This window comes from Oncorhynchus keta, chromosome 10 (assembly GCF_023373465.1).
Source record: "Oncorhynchus keta strain PuntledgeMale-10-30-2019 chromosome 10, Oket_V2, whole genome shotgun sequence".
NCBI classification, from domain to species: domain Eukaryota; kingdom Metazoa; phylum Chordata; class Actinopteri; order Salmoniformes; family Salmonidae; genus Oncorhynchus; species Oncorhynchus keta.
This window is the reverse complement of record NC_068430.1, coordinates 69,070,723-69,091,514: the sequence shown is the minus strand read 5'-3', so window position 1 is coordinate 69,091,514 and position 20,792 is coordinate 69,070,723. Positions and strand designations below refer to the sequence as shown.

General features: G+C 41.7%; 1 pseudogene; it reads right to left on the bottom strand.

The window, feature by feature from the left end:
* Nucleotides 1-3,440: 3,440 nt before the first annotated feature.
* The window catches only part of LOC118389411 (VPS10 domain-containing receptor SorCS3-like), a 38,675-nt pseudogene continuing 21,323 nt past the window's right edge, over nt 3,441-20,792 (bottom strand).

The window sequence follows — 20,792 nt, the reverse complement described above, 5'->3', positions numbered from 1 at the left end:
TGGTTTCTAATTTCTAAAAGAAGCTGATGAAATGTGTTGATAGTGGGATGATTTGATAAGACTCATATGGATGGGATGGTGGGTTAAAATCATTGTCTTGTGTAGTTTTTACTCAAGACATCTCATCAGATGAGTGGAAAGTCACCACGATGTTGTTTTGTTTCCTTCTTGTATGGAAATATTGTTTGAGAGATAATGTTTGAGGAGATTACCATGAAACTCTATGAGAGTTGATATGCTTTACAGAGAAAGAACACTATGAATAGATGCCAGCAAAGGACATGATCAAATACATCACTGCAAACTACCCCGAAGCTACTTGTCCTTGTCACGCTGATAGGCCTTATACAATATACTCATCATATTGATGTGTAACGGTTATCTTCCTCTGAAGGAGAGGAGGACCAAAATGCAGCGTGGTTAGTGTTCAACATCTGTAATATATACGATAACCGAGAACACTACAAAATACAAAACAACAAATGTGAAAACCGAAACAGTCCTATCTGGTGCAATGACTCAAAGACAGAAGACAATCACTCACAAAATACCCAAAGAACATGGCTTGCCTGATTATGGTTCACAATCAGAGACAATGATAAACACCTGCTTCTAATTGAGAACCAATCTAGGCAACCATAGACTTACATAAACACCTAGAGCAGATTACACCCCATAAACATACAAAACCCCTAGACCAGACAAAACACATAAATCCCCCCATGTCACACCCTGACCTAACCAAAATATTAAATAAAACAAAGATAACTAAGGCCAGGGCGTGACATGATGAGTCAGACAAAAATGATATTCATGAATCATAAATGGTTGATTCCACTTTTCTCGTTACATTCAAAGGCAAACAATACAAATAATCCCATGATGTTTATGGCTAGTGTTGTCTGTTACAAAGAGTTTAACTGTTGAGATGCAGGTAAAAATTACCACCAATTCTGTGTTTTTTTTTATTTCAAGCAGGGGAGGCGTTGTGTAAACCTGGTTTGATATTTAGAAAATGATGCCCATCTTAACAGTTAAACCCTTTGTACAATACAGATACATTGTATAGCCATAAATTAACTAAATTAATAATATGCAAGTCTTTATATATACTGTATGTAAAAATGGCTGAGCTCTTTTAATTAATAGAAAATAATTATTTACAACACTTTCTTATCTACAACACATACATCTCGTACTTAATAATAACATGCACAAGCCAAGGACCTCATTAAAAACAAAGTTGGACTCTTTCTATAAGTAACATCATTCTTTTTAACAAACTTTTAAGAACTGATAACAGGCCATAACTAGATCTGCTGTGTTCGGCATTGTACGTTTACTAGAAGCATGTGGAAAGTTAATATACATATATTATATACAGAGCGATAACAGATATCGAAAGATGATATGTGTCACGACTTCCACCGAAGGTGGCTCCTCTCCCTGTTCGGGCGGCGCTGCCACCGATCCCTTTTCTTTTTTGTTTGGTTTTGTCTGTCTTGTTGCTCACCTGGTTCTAGTTTAGGTTTTTAGTGGGGTATTAAATCTCGCCCTACCCTCTTGGGTTTGTGCGGGATTGTTTGTGTAACTGTCATTTGTTTGGGTTTGTTCTGTGGAACAAGTGTTTTTCTTTTCTGGAATTCATTCCTGTCGTTTTGTGGCTACTGTTGGTGTCCTGTTTCTGTTCTTTGGACTTGTAAATACATGCCCTTTCTTGCAATTTGCTCTCTTCTGCGCCTGACTCCACACCCACCTCTCCTAGTGTGAATCTGACAGAATCCCGCACCGCAAATCATGGAGTCAGCAGGAGCGAACGCACCCTCCCCGTCCATGGAGGAGCGTGTCCTCCAGCATACAGCCGTGCTACACCGTCTGGGGACGGCTATTGATCAAGTGATGGCGAGAATGGAGAGATGGGAGACGTGCGGCCTCCCTACCCCGCCTTCAGCCACTCTCCAGCCTGCACCACCACCTTCTCCGGCGGCATCCGGCCCCAGCGGGATTCGGCCCACGCTCCCGAGGGACTACGATGGGATGGCTGCCGGGTGCAAGGGGTTCCTACTCAAGCTGGAGCTTTACCTTTCACCCGACTCCCTGGAGCTTTACCGTTCACCCGACTCCCTCGGGAGAGGAAAGTGTCAACGTCCTCGTCTCCTGCCTTTCAGGCAAAGCCCTGGAGTGGGCCAACGAGTTCTGGGAGGGTCCAGATTCGGCGAAGGACCATTACCCAGAGTTCACCTGCCGCTTCCGGGCTGTGTTCGATCACCCACCAGAGTGCAGAGCTGCGGGTGAACGGCTGTTTCACCTGAGGCAGGAGATGAGTAGCGCACAGGATTTCGCACTGGAGTCCCGGACTCTGGCCGCCGGTGCGGGTTGGAATGACAGGGCCCTGATGGACCACTATAAATGTAGCCTGCGATAGGACATCTGCTTGGCGAGACACCACCCTCACTCTGGACCAACTGATCGACATGTGGTTTAGTACCACATCTGGCCATTATGAGTACCTCGTCATGCCGTATGTGTTGAAAAATGCTCCAGCCGTTTTCCAATCCTTTGTAGACTAGATTCTCCGGGGATCTGCACGGACATGCTGTGGTGGTGGTTTGCATCGATGACATTCTGATCTAATCCGCCGCACGCACCGCGCATGTGATTAGGTTACTTGAACGACTGTTGGAGCATGACCTGTAAGTCAAGGCCGAGAAATGTGTGTTCTCCAAACAAGCCGTCTCTTTCCTGGGTTATCGCATTTCCACATCTGGGGTGGTGATGGAGTGTGACCGCATTGCGGCCGTGCGTAATTGGCCGACTATGACCACAGTAAAGGAGGTGCAGCGGTTTTAGGGTTTGCCAATTACTACCGGAGGTCTATCCGGGGTTTTGGGCAGGTGGCTGCTCCCATTACCTCACTGCTGAAAGGGGGGGGGGGGGTGCGTTTGTGGTGGTCGGCGGAGGCGGACAGGGCTTTTGGTCGTCTGAAGGCGTTGTTTACCGATGCTCCCATATTGGCGTATCCGGGCCCCTGTTTGGCATTCATAGTGGAGGTGGACGTGTCTGAGGCTGGTGTTGGAGCTGTGCTATCACTGCGCTCGGGCACGCCCCTGAAGCTTCGCCCTTGCGCCCTTTTCTCTAACTAAAAGCCATCTTCTTAAAATAAGCATAGCGACAATCATATTCCAAGGTAAATGCTAAATTATGCTAAAAACTAGCCTTTTACAATGACAACTGTCACAAATAAAGTGCAACATTTACTGTGGAATAAACTGGAATATTGTGATGCTGATTATACTATTCAACACATTCATCTCACCCTCTCTCTGGGGTAATACATTGACTTTGTAATGCATATTAATAACTATTATCAAAGCTAGCACACAGTATATTTTATACTTTGTATTTTTTCCAGCCCCAGCTCTGAAAGGTGGCCTCTGATGTCAATGGCCTTTCTGAAGCTGCTTGAAGGCTCTTCCCACTTTTTCTAAGGTGAGAGACACACAAACACAAACAAACACACACACCTATCCCCACCCACGCTCCAACTTTAACCCTCAACTCTTCAATATGGACCCAGCTGGTGTCGTAAGTATGGTGTTGTATGAGTATATAGAAAGAGGCTGGACTACTGCTCTGAATCCATTCAATACTCTCAACTCTCAATATACTCTCTTTTCCATTGTGGGGGAGATTTTGTGTTGTTTTGGGGTAGATGCTGGCAAATCATTTAATTTGCAGCCAAGAGCAGTTATTTGTTTGTTCTCATTTTGAGCCAATACTTAAACTGATGTAATGATGTTGATCATTTTTAGGACATTCTGAATTCTGCATATATTTATAACCAAACTTACAGTGAACAGACGTTGGGCATCCTGATGGTAGATATAAAATATGCCTTGTCTCAAGAAGTTCCACTTTAAAATAAAATCCAGCCTTCCTTTCCTCCATTGTCCTCCTCCAATCTTCATACACCAAGGATGATGACGAACATATAATGCATTTTAAAAACAGAACAAAACATGTGCTTGGCTTATCCTATCCAAATATGGCTCATCTCCAGTAAATGACATTGCATTTCTGACGTTACAAAACTAAACAAACACAGCTAAAGAAACTGTAGAATATGTAGAGAAAATAATGATTTCTCTAGCAAGTACATACAGTTAATTTATGTCATTATTTTGATATTGTCACACCCTGATATGTTTCACCTGTCCGTGTGATTGTCTCCACCACCCTCCGGGTGTCGCCTGTCTTCCCCATTATCTCCTGTGTATTTATACCTGTGTTCTCTGTTTGTCCGTTGTCAGTTTGTCTTGTTTGTTAAGTCAACCAGCATTTTTGTTATCAGCTCCTACTTTTCCCAGTCTCTCATTTGTCTCGCCCTCCTGGTTTTGACCCTTGCCTGTCCTGACTCTGAGCCGACCTGCCTGACCACTCTGCCTGCCCCTGTGCCTACCTGCTGACATGTACCTTTGCCCCACCTCTGTTTTACTGACCCCTGCCTCCCTTGACCTGTCAATTGCTTGCCCCTGTTGGAATATTAAACTATTGCCAATACTATGTGTCTGATTCTGGGTCTTACCTTGATTCCTGATTGATACTAACTTCTTTCCCTACCCACAGTTAGCTGTGTGATGTAAACAATTACTCTTGCTTCTGGCTTTAGTTTAAACTCCTCCAGATTCTAGTTCAGAGTGCTGGCAAGTATCTCAGAGATCTGTTGAAGGAGATGAAAGAAACATAATTTAGTCAAACAATTATCACCCTTTACAGCTCTTTCAATTCACACACACTGCATAATTAAATATACATCTTGTCATGATACTGACCACTTTGGTTCATTTGTCTCAATTGTCAGACTCGGGCACATAGAATTAGTGTCTCTGTGTCTGTCATTTCAGCCATGACAATGTCTTTAACCTATTGTGTGAATTGGCGTGACGGATTGGGAACAATTTGTCATACATGCAATGACAGAATTACAATGACACTCAAAATGTCTGTGTCCAATCTAACTATCCCATACCTGCTCTAGCTCCACCTCGCTCTGTTTCTTGCCCTCTGTTTGGTTCTTATGTGGTAACAGGAAGAGCTCAGCGGCTGTTGGCACACCTGGAAACACTGCAAACAATAGCTGATCCTCTGGAAAGTCTGACACCTGTTGACAATACTGTTACAATATGTTCATACTTGTATGGTATTCTTAATCTACAGTCCAAATTACTGCCCTTAGATTATATTAATATTTAATATGTTTGACATCAAAGGAGAGTCCTTCTGTAGCTCAGTTGGTAGAGCATGGCGCTTGTAACGCCAGGGTAGTGGGTTCGATTCCCGGGACCACCCATACGTAGAATGTATGCACACATGACTGTAAGTCGCTTTGGATAAAAGCGTCTGCTAAATGGCATATATTATTATTATATATAGGAGAGGGAGGTGACAATTAAATAAATTTGGGCATGTACTGGGGTGGTACAGAAGAAAAGGGGCCTCGACCCAAGGCGAAAGGTCCCCCACAACACCCAAGGTCCTGGCGGCCACGGCCTGACAGCGCTGCGGCGCCTCGGGCGACACGCCTAGGGGAGGTATCTCCTCTGTGCCGCGACTGACAGGACGATAATTGATTCGGAGGAGCAGGAGGCGAGTTTGATAAGGACTCACCCCGTTCCTGTACAAACGACCGAAGACAGCCATTTAACAGTGACTTTTTAACATGTTTGTCATGTCTTAAAAATGTTTTACCTTTGTTAAATAATTTGTACACATTTTAAATGGCTTTTAGAGTGTTGGATGGTTTTTACAAGAAAAAATACTTTTATTCATGGTTGTTTCAATTGATTTTAACAACATCTACTTTTTAACACATTTACATGTAATATTCAAATGCTGTTTTTTATGCTTTTATGCAGTTTTTATGTGTATAAATGTGCAAAAAATATATGGGATGTTAAAGGAAATGCAACAACAAAACATTTCCAAAAGAAAAAAAAACTGTCAAATATTTGGACACACCTCCTCATTAAAAGGTTTTTCTTAATTTTTATATTTCCTACATTGTATAATAATAGTGAAGACATCAAAACTATGAAATAACAAATATGGAATCATGTAGTAACCAAACAACTGTTAAACAAATCAAAATAGATGTTCTGTTTGAGATTCTTCAAAGTAGCCACCCTTTGCCTCGATGACAGCTTTGCACACTCTTCGCATTCTCTCTACCAGCTTCACCATGAATGCATGTAAATTAACACATGCGCCCTGTTATAAGTTCATTTGTTAAAATTATTTCCTTCTAAATGCGTTTGAGCCAATCAGTTGTCTTGTGTAGCGGTGGTACGGTATAGAGAAGATAGCCATATTTGGTAAAAGACCAAGTTCATATTATGGCAAGAACCGCTCAAATAAGCAAAGAGAAACAACAGTTCATCATTACTTTTAGACATGATGTAAAGTTAATATGGAACATTTCAAGAACTTTGAAAGTTTCTTCAAGTGCAGTCGTAAAAACCATCACGTGCTATGATGAAACTCTCTCTCTCATGAGGACGACCACAGGAAAGGAAGACCCAGAGTAACCTCTGCTGCAGACAATAATTTAATTAGAGTTACCAGCCTCAGAAATTGCAGCCCAAATAACTAATTCAGAGTTCAAGTAGCAGACACATCTCAACATCAATGACGGATTTAATCGGGAAAAAGACCCAATTGTGATGTTTATGGGATATATAGGAGTGCCAAGAAAGAAGCTCGTCAAAGGTAATGAATGTTTTATATTTAATTTCTGCGTTTTGGGTAGCGCCGGCTACCGCAAAATCTGTTGTTTTAGGTGACGTTCCAGTATTTTGGGGGGTGCATGCTATCAGATAATAGCTTCTCATGCTTTCGCCGAAAAGCATTTGACAAATCTGACTTGGTGGCTAAATTCACAACGAGTAATTTCATTTTAGTACCTTTAATTCAGTACCTTGCATGTGTGTTTTAATGACAGTTTGAGTTTTATCAAAAACTATAGGTGGTGCTCTTGAAATTTCCGCTGATTTGGTCCCGACAGCGGAACCAAATCCCTAACAAGTTTTAACCACTAACATTAGCAAGCCAACCATAGCTAGCTAATTGTTGTTCGTTGTCAATGGGTTTTTGTTACATTTAGCACACAAGACTCTTCTATAATTCATTTGTACAAGTAGCACTATATAGAGATAGTGAATCTGATGTACTGTTTGTGTTTTAGCTAACCTTAGCTAAACAAACACTACTGTAACTAGATGGTAGCTAACATTTAAGTAGCTAGATACATAAGTAGTTGAGAGCAAGCTTTAGAAAATAAAACATTTAGAAAACAGGATTGTAATATATTTGAGAATGTGTGAAAGTGTTTGCTGTTTTCCATAATACAGTATATTTGGTATGAAGTTTAAGTTTTTAGCTTTCTTTAGTGGTGTCACTGCATTGCAGCATTCTCGATTATGTTCATCTGCTGCATCCAAGGGAAAGGAAGCTTCTTGGCAGGGAAAAAACACATTTGAATAAATAATACAATTTAGAGTTAAATCCTTTGATGTTGTTGCAATTATTTTTTTTCATCGTATTTTGAGTAACCCATGGAAAAAACATACTGTCATGAAGCATTATGACCATCCTGTGTCTCATTTCTTGGACTAAGAAAATGCACTTCATGACATTATAAAATGTAATATAACATAAACATACTGTTTACAAGTAGGCTACGATGTAATGGAATTATTTGCTTTGTGTGGTAGGTTTTGTAGGTTTTGACACTCTTATGTAGATGTCATAACCAGCCATAAAAATGTCACAAAAGGTCTATATACATGTGCCATGACAATGTTCTGACCATATAATGAGAGTTTGTTGATTCAGCTATTATGACCTTCTATGACATGATTATGAACGTGTCATAATGTATTATGACCCTAGGTGCCAAATAAAATGTTACCCATTTTTCAATCCAATCTCAAGCTCCATGTTTTCGCGAAAGTGTATTTATTTCTTGAGGGGAAAAGTACATCTTGCCAAATAACTATTTTTCCAAGACCTCAAAATAGCTGCTACTAAATGTTTTTCTTTATAATGGCCTTTATCCACTTTACCAGCGAGGCACGGGTTCCAACCAGCAATAAGTGTCCAATTTAAATGCCACTAATGTTTTTATGGGTTCTTTATAGAGCAGACAATGGAGTGGCGTAGTCGGCAAGTCACATACACACGAAGGACATACATTTTCAAGCCTTAAAATCACTATTTGAGTTGCAAAGTAGTGGACAAATAGAGAGCAAAGGAATGACTTGCAATGAGGGAAAGAGGTAAAGAAGGAATGGGAGAGGGAATGGGATAGGATGCAATTGCGATTACTCATTAGTCTAAAAAGCCTTCTGGCTCCGAGTACTTGGGTAGCGCTGGCATTTTATGCCCCCCACTCATTGGAAAAGTCAAGTGAAAAATCTGTTATGGGAGGAGAGCAGGTGGGTCAGACTGTCAGATGAGTGAGCGTTTGAGGGAATTTTGTCCAAGCCCAAATGTGGCTGAAAAAACACCTCTGCAGGGCTGTATCTTGTCTCTTTAACCTCTTAGAGCAAGGTGAGACGCTAGCCAACAGGAAATGCAAATGCGCAATGCCAAATGCTAATAGTACTCGCTAAAACTCAAACTTTCATTAAAACACACATGCAGGGTACTAAATTAAAGCTACACTCGTTGTGAATCTAACCAACAAGTCAGATTTTTAAAATGCTTTTCGGCGAAAGCATGAGAAGTTATTATCTGATAGCATGCAACACCCCGAAATACCTGAAGGGGACGTAAACAAAAGAATTAGCGTAGCCGGCGCTACACAAAACGCAGAAATAAAATATAAAACATTCATTACCTTTGACGATGTAACGACATTCGTTCGTCGAAAGAGAGTCGGACCGAAATGCAGCGTGGTGGTTACTCATGTCTTTAATGAAACAAATGACGATACATGAAATAACTTAATAAATACAAAAACAACACGGAACGTGAAAACCTAATACAGCCTGTCTGGTGAACAACTACACAGAGACAGGAACAATCACCCACAAAATACACAGAGAAACCCAGGATACCTAAATACGGTTCCCTATCAGAGACAACAAGAATCACCTGACTCTGATTGAGAACCGCCTCAGGCAGCCAAGCCTAAACTAGACACACCCCTAATCAACCACAATCCCAATGCCTACAAAAATCCCAATACGACAACACAATAAACCCATGTCACACCCTGGCCTGAACAAATATATAACGAAAACACAAAATACAATGACCAAGGCGTGACAGACAAGCTTCTTTGTTGGCACTCCTATATGTCCCATAAACATCACAATTGGGTCTTTTTTTTCGATTAAATCCGTCCATGTATACCCAAAATGTCCATTTATGAAGCCCGTCTGATCCAGGAAAAAACTGCTTGTACAAAACGCAACGTCATTTTTTTAAATTAAAAAAGTTGCCTATAAACTTTGACAAAACACTTCAAACGACTTTTGTAATCCAACTTTAGGTATTAGTAAACGTTAATAATCGATCAAATTGATCACGGGGCGATGTGTATTCAATAGCTCCACGTCTTGAAATTATGGTCGATATTCTCCCTTTCAAAACTTCCTGTCGTGTACCGGATGACATGAAGTGCCTCTTCTTCATTTCACCAAGGATCAACTTCAAGCCAATTGCCAAGACTGGCGACATCGTGTGGAAGCTGTAGGACTTGTAAACTGGGAGCTATCTATTTTCCCTTGCCATAGACAATACAGCCAACTGGCGGATTGATATTTTATTTTTTGGTGAACAGTTTTCCTTCGGGTTTTGCCTGTTAAACACGTTCTGTTACAGTCACAGACATGGTTTAACAAGTTCTAGAAACTTCAGAGTGTTTTCTATCCACACATAATAATCATATGCATATACTATATTCCTGGCATGAGTAGCAGGACGTTGAAATTTTGCGCGATTTTTAACAAAATGTTGAAAAAAAATCACGATATCTTTAAAAAAAATCAGATGAAACAGTTGTCAAATACTATTATAAACACACCATGAAGTGGATTCTGTTTTTCATTCTTCGTGAACGATATTGGGTTATTATATCTTCATCACACCTTCCATAGTGCATTATTTCCAACAATGTTGTTATAAATAGTTTATGACGATTCACCTATAACTTTATTCTGTGAAGTAAAGTACAGTTGTCACCCAGGAAAGGAAGGGGGCGATAATGAGAAAGGGATGCCCACAAGAAATGCACTCTCTTTGTCACGCCCTGGTCGAAGTATTTGTGTTTATCTTCAGGTATTGGGTCAGGCCAGGGTGTGGCATGGGGTTTTTGTATTGTGGTGTGTTTTGTCTTGGGGTTTTGGTGTTGGTATTGGGATTGTAGCTTAGTGGGGTATCTAGCAAAGTCTATGGCTGTCTGGAGTGGTTCTCAATCAGAGGCAGGTGTTTATCGTTGTCTCTGATTGGGAACCATATTTAGGCAGCCATATTCTTTGAGTTTGTCGTGGGTGATTGTCCTTAGTGTTTTTGTTCCTGTCGCTGTGTTAGTTGACAAGTATAGGCTGTTTCGGTTTTCGTTACGTTTATTGTTTTGTAGTGTTTGTGTTTATTCGTGTTTACGTTGTTTATTAAACATGGATCGCAATCTAAAAAAAATATATAAAAAATATATGCCATTTAGCTGACGCTTTTATCCAAAGCGACTTACAGTCATGTGTGCATACATTCTACGTATGGGTGGTCCCGGGAATCGAACCCACTACCCTGGCGTTACAAGCGCCATGCTCTACCAACTGAGCCACAGAAGGTCCGCAATCTACACGCTGCGGTTTGGTCCGACTCTCCTTCACACCTAGAAAACCGTTACACTCTTGGGTAAAAAAGAGGACATGTTAACCTCTTGCACCACACTCTCTGGGATAAGTGGGACGCGTCCCACCTGGCCAAAAGCCAGTGACAATGCAGAGCGCCAAATTCAAATAAATTACTATAAAAATCTAACTACACTTGTTGTGAATCCAGCCAACATGTCAAATTTCAAAAAGTCTTTTTGGTGAAAGCAAACGATGCTATTATCTGAGGATAGCATCATAGTATACAGAGAGAGAAGCATATTTCAACCCTGCAGGCGTGACACAAAACACAGAAATAAAAATATTATTCATGCCTTACCTTTGACAAGCTTATTTTGTTGGCACTCCAATATGTCTCATAAATATCACAAATGGTCCTTTTGTTCGATTAATTCCGTCAATATATATCCAAGTGGTCAATTTATTTGGTGCGTTTGATCCAGAAAAAGACAGGTTCCAACTTGCGCAACGTGACTACAAAATATCTCAAAAGTTACCTGTAAACTTTGCCAAAACATTTCAAACTACTTTTGTAATCTGGATTCCCAATGAAAACCTATTGAAAAGAGAGTGAACTCAAAAACAAAATCTGAAAGGTTTGTCCTCGGGGTTTCACCTGCTAAATAAGTTATGTTATACTCACAGACATGATTCAAACAGTTTTAGAAACTTTAGAGTGTTTCTATCCAAATCTACTAATATTATGCATATCTTATCTTCTGGGGATGAGTAGCAGGCAGTTGAATTTGGGCAAGCATTTAATCCGGACGTGAAAATGCTGCCCCCTGTCACCAATAAGTTTAACAGGTGGTGGTGAAACCAGGGGGGCATCCGCAACACATACTAAATTATATGAATTTGCCAATGGATCTCTTAGCCCCGGCCAGTCACTGTCTGGAACACGAGAGATGGAATGACTTCTGAAAATAACTTAAATTAGCTTCTAATACTGAACTCCCCATTCAAACCTCTATTAGGCATTGGGTTGGAATCAGCTGAGGAGCAACAGTGCATCCCTGCCTGACTCTCACTATTGTCAGCCATAGAGCTGTACTGTAATACGGCAACACTGCAGTTTAATGGACCCTGACTTTAATTGCGATGTTGATGCCCCTTCTCCTCATCTTGGCTTTATTGTGGGGAGTTGTTTACCTTTACACGGAATATGTTTGAACTTGGAGGTGAACTGAATGCGAACCGCAGAAAAATATAAATTTGTATGGCGGTTGTTGCACAATATCTAGACTATGAACCTTATGTCAACTCTAGCAGTACATGGATAAATAGGCCTTAATAGTAATTTATTTTAGCGAAATGGTGAAAGAGATGAAAGGAGGATTAAACTGTATATGGAGGAGCACATGACACATGAACTAGTGTTTACAAACTCAATAGAGACCCATATACCATATAAAGTATCTATTGTAGGTCCTAAAAGGTTGTATAACAAAACATTTTATATGAAAAGAGGTGCTGTAACACTATTGAGGCTAGAAATTAACAGCCCAAGCTAGATCTCTGGCTTTCTATAACTGAGTGAGCCCTAGAAACTCCCTAGAAAGGCCAAAACCTTGGAAGAAATCTAGAGAGGAACCAGGCTATGTGGGGTGGCCAGTCCTCTTCTGGCTGTGCCGGGTGGAGATTATAACAGAACATGGCCAAGATGTTCAAATGTTCATAAATGACCAGCATGGTCGAATAATAATAAGGCAGAACAGTTGAAACTGGAGTAGCAGCACGGCCAGGTGGACTGGGGACAGCAAGGAGTCATCATGTCAGGTAGTCCTGGGGCATGGTCCTAGGGCTCAGGTCCTCCGAGAGAGAGAAAGAAAGAGAGAAGGAGAGAATTAGAGAACGCACACTTAGATTCACACAGGACACTGAATAGGATATGAGAAGTACTCCAGATATAACAAACTGACCCTAGCCCCCGACACATAAACTACTGCAGCATAAATACTGGAGGCTGAGACAGGAGGGGTCAGCAGACACTGTGGCCCCATCCGAGGACACCCCCGGACAGGGCCAAACAGGAAGGATATAACTCCACCCACTTTGCCAAAGCACAGCCCCCACACCACTAGCTCACCTTAGTCTGCTCTCATGTCAAATCCATGTTGGAGTTGGTGAAGACACAGAGAGACCACAAGTTGCATGCTATAGGCTTAAACCTTCACATGAAGTGGAAGAATAACACACTTAACTATGTCATATCAGCACTAGCCCTCCTCCGCAGATACTACGCACATCCAATGCGACAGTAATGGCTAAGATCTCCTTCATTCCAGACCAATTCCGAAGAACGTAACTCATCACTCTGACTTCTGAAAATAAGTTATTATCGCTTAGCAAGCTGCCTCGTGGGGGGGAGAAGAAGCCGAGTCTCTCGCACCTGTGTGATAACGAATAACATGACTGCCCAAGGGCGAATGCCGAAGCGACTGAGTGGATAGAAAGAGAAGAGAGAGAGGGAGTAAAAGAGAGAAGGAAGGAATTCACTCCTACTTGAAGCAGAGCCTTCTTAATGACTCTCCCCAAATCCTGTCTCCACTCGGGGAGATCACTACTGATCCTTATCTTGGACTTCTATCGCCTTGGTGTCTTGAGGTATGGCATTGGTAGAAGACACTTGGAAAGTAACAGTGTTCATTCCCTCGCTGGTGAAGGGGTACGAGATGCTCCCATGTAAGCTGTTCACCGGCTGGAGGAAGAAGAAACATGGACAAAATGAGTGATCACACTTTGATCAGGTAATAATCCTTTCACCTAAAAACCTTTAGCTTAAAACCCTGGAACACGAAAGAAACCAATTTCAGATAATAACAACTTCTCCTTGAACTTTTCACTAAGAGTAGTCATAACTTCTGACTGGAGTAGTTGGAGTTGATGAAATTCTGACTTGAGTAAAACCTTAAAAAAACATCCTCCCCATTAGACCTAGAACCAATGCAGCGAAGGTAATAACTTATGACACACTAATAAGATGTTTGAACAAAATACAAAATCAGAGACTGCTCCACCTCTATCATAGCCGCCTTCAATCAAAGAAGAGATTCATGTACGTAATACCATAGACATCATGTATAACCCATATATACATCAGTGGAGGCTACTGAAGGGAGGACAGCTCATAATAATGGCTGAACTGGGATGGAAACCAGGTCTTTGATGTGTTCGATGATGTTCCACTGATTCCATTCCAGCCATGACAATAAGCCTCTCCTCTGATTTAGTTGCAGTGACACCAGCCACCACTGCAGTACATGTACACTATATGGTAGAATAGTGTCAGTTCACCTCTATTAAAGTTGTATAGTTGGTACCCCACATACAGAATACTGTACACTATACACAACATCAAAGGAGGATCTGTGTCTGCACCATGTGTTTGCACTACTGGAGTCCCACAGGGTTCAGTTCTAGGCCCCCTTCTCTGTACACCAATTGTTTAAAGTCCAGTTTACTTCGCTGCTGTTCCCCAGTCACCAGAAATAGGTGAGGGTCCTAGAGTGGATGGGCCAGACCATCGCTGTTAAGTTTACTTCCTTGTTCTTGATGGCAACAAACGGACCTGATACATTGCCACAGGAGCTGATACAAACACAGATGATGATTCAGATTCAGTGTTGGATGATTCAGACTCCATATATGATTGGAATTACATGGATATTGTTTCAGACTACCTTCTTCACAATATGAAAAGCACTCGCACATCGAAATATCTATTTTTTGTTTAAATATGAAAAGCACTGGCACATCTGAAGATTACTTTTACAGTTGTGTTGGAAAAAAATAGCAACTGTCTTAAATGAAGAATTAGAGAAAACAAGATCTCCCACACTGCGCTTGCCAGTATCATTTATCATTATCACTGGGGTAATGTATGGGACATTCTTTTCAATAAGACTATTTTAGCTGAAAAGGGAAGGTGAATGAAATCTTACTCAACAATTATCATAACTATCATAATGTTTTATAGTTTGATGGAATTTAGTTGAAGAACAAGATTTTTCTTGACTTAAAACACTTTGGCGTTATCCTGTTTATGATGTGATACCATGTGAGTAATACTGTGGTCTGACATGCTGAGACCATAATGGGAGTTGACGTGGGTGTATGTGGCATTATCGTGATCTAAGTGGTGAAGTTTCCTATAGTGGAGATATAACACGCTATTTTAACAGTAAAACTCAGGCCGACAGTGGTGTGACTTGGCGCTCTGATGTGTATGTCTCCTCCTGGGCTTCGGTTAACTCTTATCATCTTTAACTGAGACTAATCTTTATCATTATCTTTATCATCCAAGCTTTGAAATGAATGCAGTGTGTGTGTGTGTGTGTGTGTGTGTGTGTGTGTGTGTGTGTGTGTGTGTGTGTGTGTGTGTGTGTGTGTGTGTGTGTGTGATGTGAGTCATTTGGACAGGCTTCCTAAACTGTGTCTGTTGTACAAAATATAAAAAATGTAAATATGTGTTGGTATTGTGCTAAAATCATCACCTGCCCACTCTCTCCCCTGCAAATGACCTCAAAATGGTCCAAACCATTGAGAAAAAAAAAGAATATATGCCATCAAAAAGTACACTGATTGAAAGTGTTATGGTGACCAGAGACACCATTTAAATGGCACCTTCACAAATTGATGAAAGCCTCCCTGATATTATTTACTTGACATTTGTCTGGCTTCTTGTCACCGAAAACCCTCACAAAATTTTACAGATGCGCAATTGAGAGCATCCTGTCGGGCTGTTCACCGCCTGGTGCGGTAATTGCACCGCCCGCAGCCATAGGGCTCTCAAGAGAGTGGTGCGGTCTGCCCAATGCATCACTGGGGGCAAACTACCTGCCTTCCAGGACATCTACAGCACCCAATGTCACAGGGAGGCCAAAAAGATAATCAAGAACAACAACCACCCGAGCCACTGCCTGTTCCCTCAGCTATCATCCATAAGGTGTGGGACTGAAGGTGAGAGACCATCTATCTCAAGGCCATCAGAATGTTAAATAGTCATCACTAGCACATTAGAAGCTGCTGCCCTATATACACTGCTCAAAAAAATAAAGGGAACACTAAAATAACACATCCTAGATCTGAATGAATTAAATATTCTTATTAAATACTTTTTTCTTTACATAGTTGAATGTGCTGACAACAAAATCACACAAAAATGATCAATGGAAATCAAATTTATCAAACCATGGAGGTCTGGATTTGGAGTCACACTCAAAATTAAAGTGGAAAACCACACTACAGGCTGATCCAACTTTGATGTAATTTCCTTAAAACAAGTCTAAATGAGGCTCAGTAGTGTGTGTGGCCTCCACGTGCCTGTATTACCTCCCTACAATGCCTGGGCATGCTCTTGATGAGGTGGGGGATGGTCTTCTGAGGGATCTCCTCCCTGACCTGGACTAAAGCATCCGCCAACTCCTGGACAGTCTGTGGTGCAACGTGGTATTGGTGGATAGAGCGAGACATGATGTTCCAGATGTGCTCAATTAGATTCAGGTCTGGGGAACGGTATGGCCAGTCCATAGCATCAATGTCTTCCTCTTGCAGGAACTGCTGTCACACTCCAGCCACATGAGGTCTAGCATTGTCTTGGATTAGGAGGAACCCAGGGCCAACCGCACCAGCATATGGTCTCACAAGGGGTCTGAGGATCTCATCTCGGTACCTAATGGCAGTCAGGCTACCTCTGGCGAGCACATGGAGGGCTGTGCGGCCCCCCCAAAGAAATGCCACCCCACACCATGACTGACCCACCGCCAAACCGGTCATGCTGGAGGATGTTGCAGGTAGCAGAATGTTCTCCACGGCATCTCCAGACTGTCACGTCTGTCACATGTGCTCAGTGTGAACCTGCTATCATCTGTGAAGAGCACAGGGCGCCAGTGGCGAATTTGCCAATCTTGGTGTTCTCTGGCAAATGAAAAACGTCCTGCACGGTGTTGGGCTGTAAGCACAACCCCCACCTGTGGACGTCGGGCCCTCATACCACCCTCATGGAGTCTGTTTCTGACCGTTTGAGCAGACACATGCACATTTGTGGCATGCTGTAGGTCATTTTGCAGGGCTCTGGCAGTGCTCCTCCTGCTCCTCCTTGCACAAAGGCAGAGGTAGCGGTCCTGCTGCTGGGTTGTTGCCTTCCTATGGCCTCCTCCACATCTCCTGATGTACTGGCCTGTCTCCTGGTAGCGCCTCCATGCTCTGGACACGACGCTGACAGACACAGCAAACCTTCTTGCCACAGCTCGCCTTGATGTGCCATCCTGGATGAGCTGCACTACCTGAGCCACTTGTGTGGGTTGTAGACTCCGTCTCATGCTACCTACCACTAGAGTGAAAGTACCGCCAGCATTCAAAAGTGACCAAAATATCAGCTAGGAAGCATAGGAACTGAGAAGTGGTCTGTGGTCCCCACTTGCAGAACCACTCCTTTATTTGGGGTGTCTTGCTAATTGCCTATCATTTCCACCTGTTGTCTATTCCATTTGCACAACAGAATGTGACATTTCTTGTCAATCAGTGTTGCTTCCTAAGTGGACAGTTTGATTTCACAGAAGTGTGATTTGCTTGGAGTTACATTGTGTTGTTTAAGTGTTCCCTTTATTTTTTTGAGCAGTTTACATAGACCTGAAATCACTCTTAAAATGGTGTTCCAGTTCACATAATTAGCATTATTATTGGCCAAATATTTATATATTTTTATTTCCATTAATTTACGTGTATTTTGTGTTTTGTTGTGAAATTGTTGGGGCTAGAAACACAAGTAATTTGTTACACCCGCAATAACATCTGCTTAACACGTGTATGTAACATTCTATTTGATTTACAAGAGGAAAAGAGCAAGAAAGCATCAATGTGCTGTACTATGTGCAAAGCATTCTGGTACTTTGCCTATAACTGGCTCCATTGTACACTGCTGTATACTTAGAAAGATGGTTAGTTACAGAGAAATATAAGGCAGATATATTAAATTTTGATCCATGAGAACCACAACACTGTTGTTTTCCATCCTTTCCCTCCAATCAGGGACTGATTCAGACCTGGGTCACCAGGTGAGCGACCAATCTGGCCAATCAATGGCCAACATAACTTCTTGCGTCGAGCCATCCCGTATCCGGGATCGTGACTACAGCCTCAAGCACATTACCATAACGCAACGTTAACTATTCATGAAAATCGCAAATGAAATGAAATCAATATGCTAGCTCTCAAGCTTAGCAAATGAAATGAAATACATCTATTTGCTCTCAAGCTTAGCCTTTTGTTAACAACACTGTCATCTCAGATTTTCAAAATATGCTTTTGAATCATAGCTAAACAAGCATTTCTGCAACAATATTGATCGCCTAGGATTATGCCTGGCATTCAGCATGTAACATTTTCACAAAAACCAGAAAAGCATTCAAATAAAATAATTTACCTTTGAAGAACTTCAGATGTTTTCAATGAGACTCTCAGTTAGATAGCAAATGTTCAGTTTTTACAAAAAGATTATTTGTGTTGACAAATCGCTCCTTTTTCTTCATCACGTTTGGGTAATAAAAAAATATAAAAAAATTATCATAAATTAAGTCATTAAAACGCTAACTTGTTTCCAAATTAACTCCATAATATCGACAGAAACATGGCAAACGATGTTTAGAATCAATCCTCAAGGTGTTTTTCACATATCTATCAATGATAAATCCTTCGTGGCAGTTGACTTTCTCTTCTGAAGAAATGGAACGCGCATGGACCTAGAGATTACGCAATAATTTCGACACAGGACACCGGGCGGACACCTGGTAAATGTAGTCTCTTATGGTCAATCTTCCAATGATATGCCTACAAATATGTCACAATGCTGCAGACACCTTGAAGAAACGACAGAAAGGGCAGGCTCATTCCTGGCGCATTCACAGCCATATAAGGAGACATTGGAACACAGCGCCTTCAGAATCTGGGGCATTTCCTGTATGAAACTTCATCTTGGTTTCGCCTGTAGCATTAGTTCTGGGGCACTCACAGATAATATCTTTGCAGTTTTGGAAACGTCAGAGTTTTTTTATTTCCAAAGCTGTCAATTACATGCATAGTTGAGCATCTTTTCGTGACAAAATATCTTGTTTAAAACGGGAACGTTTTTTATCCAAAAATTAAAAGAGCGCCCCCTATCTCGAAGAAGATAACAGTAACTGACCAATTATCTACCAGGTATAGTAGAAACTAAAACAAAAAGTACTTAATTCCTCGATGGCAGAAAATTAAATATCCCTGTCAAATAGATGAATGTATAGAGGTGATGTACACGTAACATGGAGATACAAGGTGGTAGCATCAAATCCCAGGGTGTTTTCCGCCAAGGCCGAGAAACGGAATATCCAGCAGTCTTGTAAATGTGTCTGATCCCCTCTTCGATCCAGCTCAGGTTGGAGCAGGAGTCTGCCGTGCCATCTCCGAAATCCAGTTGGATGTTGGTTCTCATTGAGTTACCCTGGAAAGCAAGTGAAGTCTCAAGTAGGGACTACAGATGAAGAAAGAAAAAAAGAAAGAGAAAGAAAGTTCATCATTATAAAAAACATACAGCAATTGTATTTGAGAGCCCAGCCAGATGCTTGCACTTGTGTTTATTCTAGACTTAAATGCATATCTGTAAACGGCGTTCGTCTGTTGAAGGAGAGTCGGACCAAAATGCAGCGTGGTGGTTACTCATGTTCTTTAATGAAGAATAGACGATACATGAAATAACTAAATATACAAAAACAACAAACAAACCGCGAAAACCTATACAGCCTATCTTGTGATAACGAACACAGAGACAGGAACAATCACCCACCAAAACACTCACAGAATATGGCTGCCTAAATATGGTTCCCAATCAGAGACAACGAAAATCAGCTGACTCTGATTGAGAACCGCCTCAGGCAGCCATAGACTAATTAGTCACCCCACAAAACCCCAAGACAAAAAACACACCACAATAACCCATGTCACACCCTGGTCTGACCAAATAAAGAAAGAAAACACAAAATACTAAGACCAAGGCGTGACAATATCATTGTTGAAATGGGGTTTAATACAATGCCGCAAAACCACAGTACCACTCAGTAATGAGCACTCATGCATGGGCACAGGCAGGGCATCATTCTTTGTTTTTGTCCAAATCCTAACAGCTGGTGTGACACATTAACTGCATTCTGAGTCTGACATGTTATATAACACCACTGGGAGTGTCTGGCTCCTGTGGTGTGTGTGTGTGTGCGTGTGTGTGTGTGCGTGTGAGATGGAGAGAGAGAACCACAGGGAGGTCGAGACAGTGTAGTAATCAAGAGACAGTAGGGTGAAAGGTATACGAGTCGACAGACTGCTGGGCTACATTCACACACAGATACAAGCAGTCAGAACTACCCTAAACATTGGGGTTGCATCATATTCTGCCCCACGGTGAGAGCAGTGTGTTTGCCTGTTACTGCTAATGGGGTGTGTGTCTCTCTCTCTCTCTCTCTCTCTCTCTCTGTGTGTGAATGAGAAAGAGCTAATGTGTGTGTTAGACACTACCTGCTCTGCCTTTACAGTATCTGCAGCAGTTGTCAGTGGCTCCAGCTGCCACTGTGACCAATTCCTCCCACTTATCCCGCCGGTACCCTGCGAGCAATCACAACTAGCTCCCAGCCTCCCTGCAGCACATTGTAACGCAATTCAATTGGGATCTTTATTTGTAACAAATCATTAGCACAAGGGGGCTCCGGTCCTGAAACAAACAAAAAAAAAACGATTTCTCTCTCTCTCTCCTTATTCACTATCTGTTTTTCTTCTTTTCAAGCGCAGCAGAGTGTGAAAACATGGGAGGGTTGTGTATGGGGGAAGGCTTCTGGGGGTATATTTCACGCCATTATACCCAGAAAATGT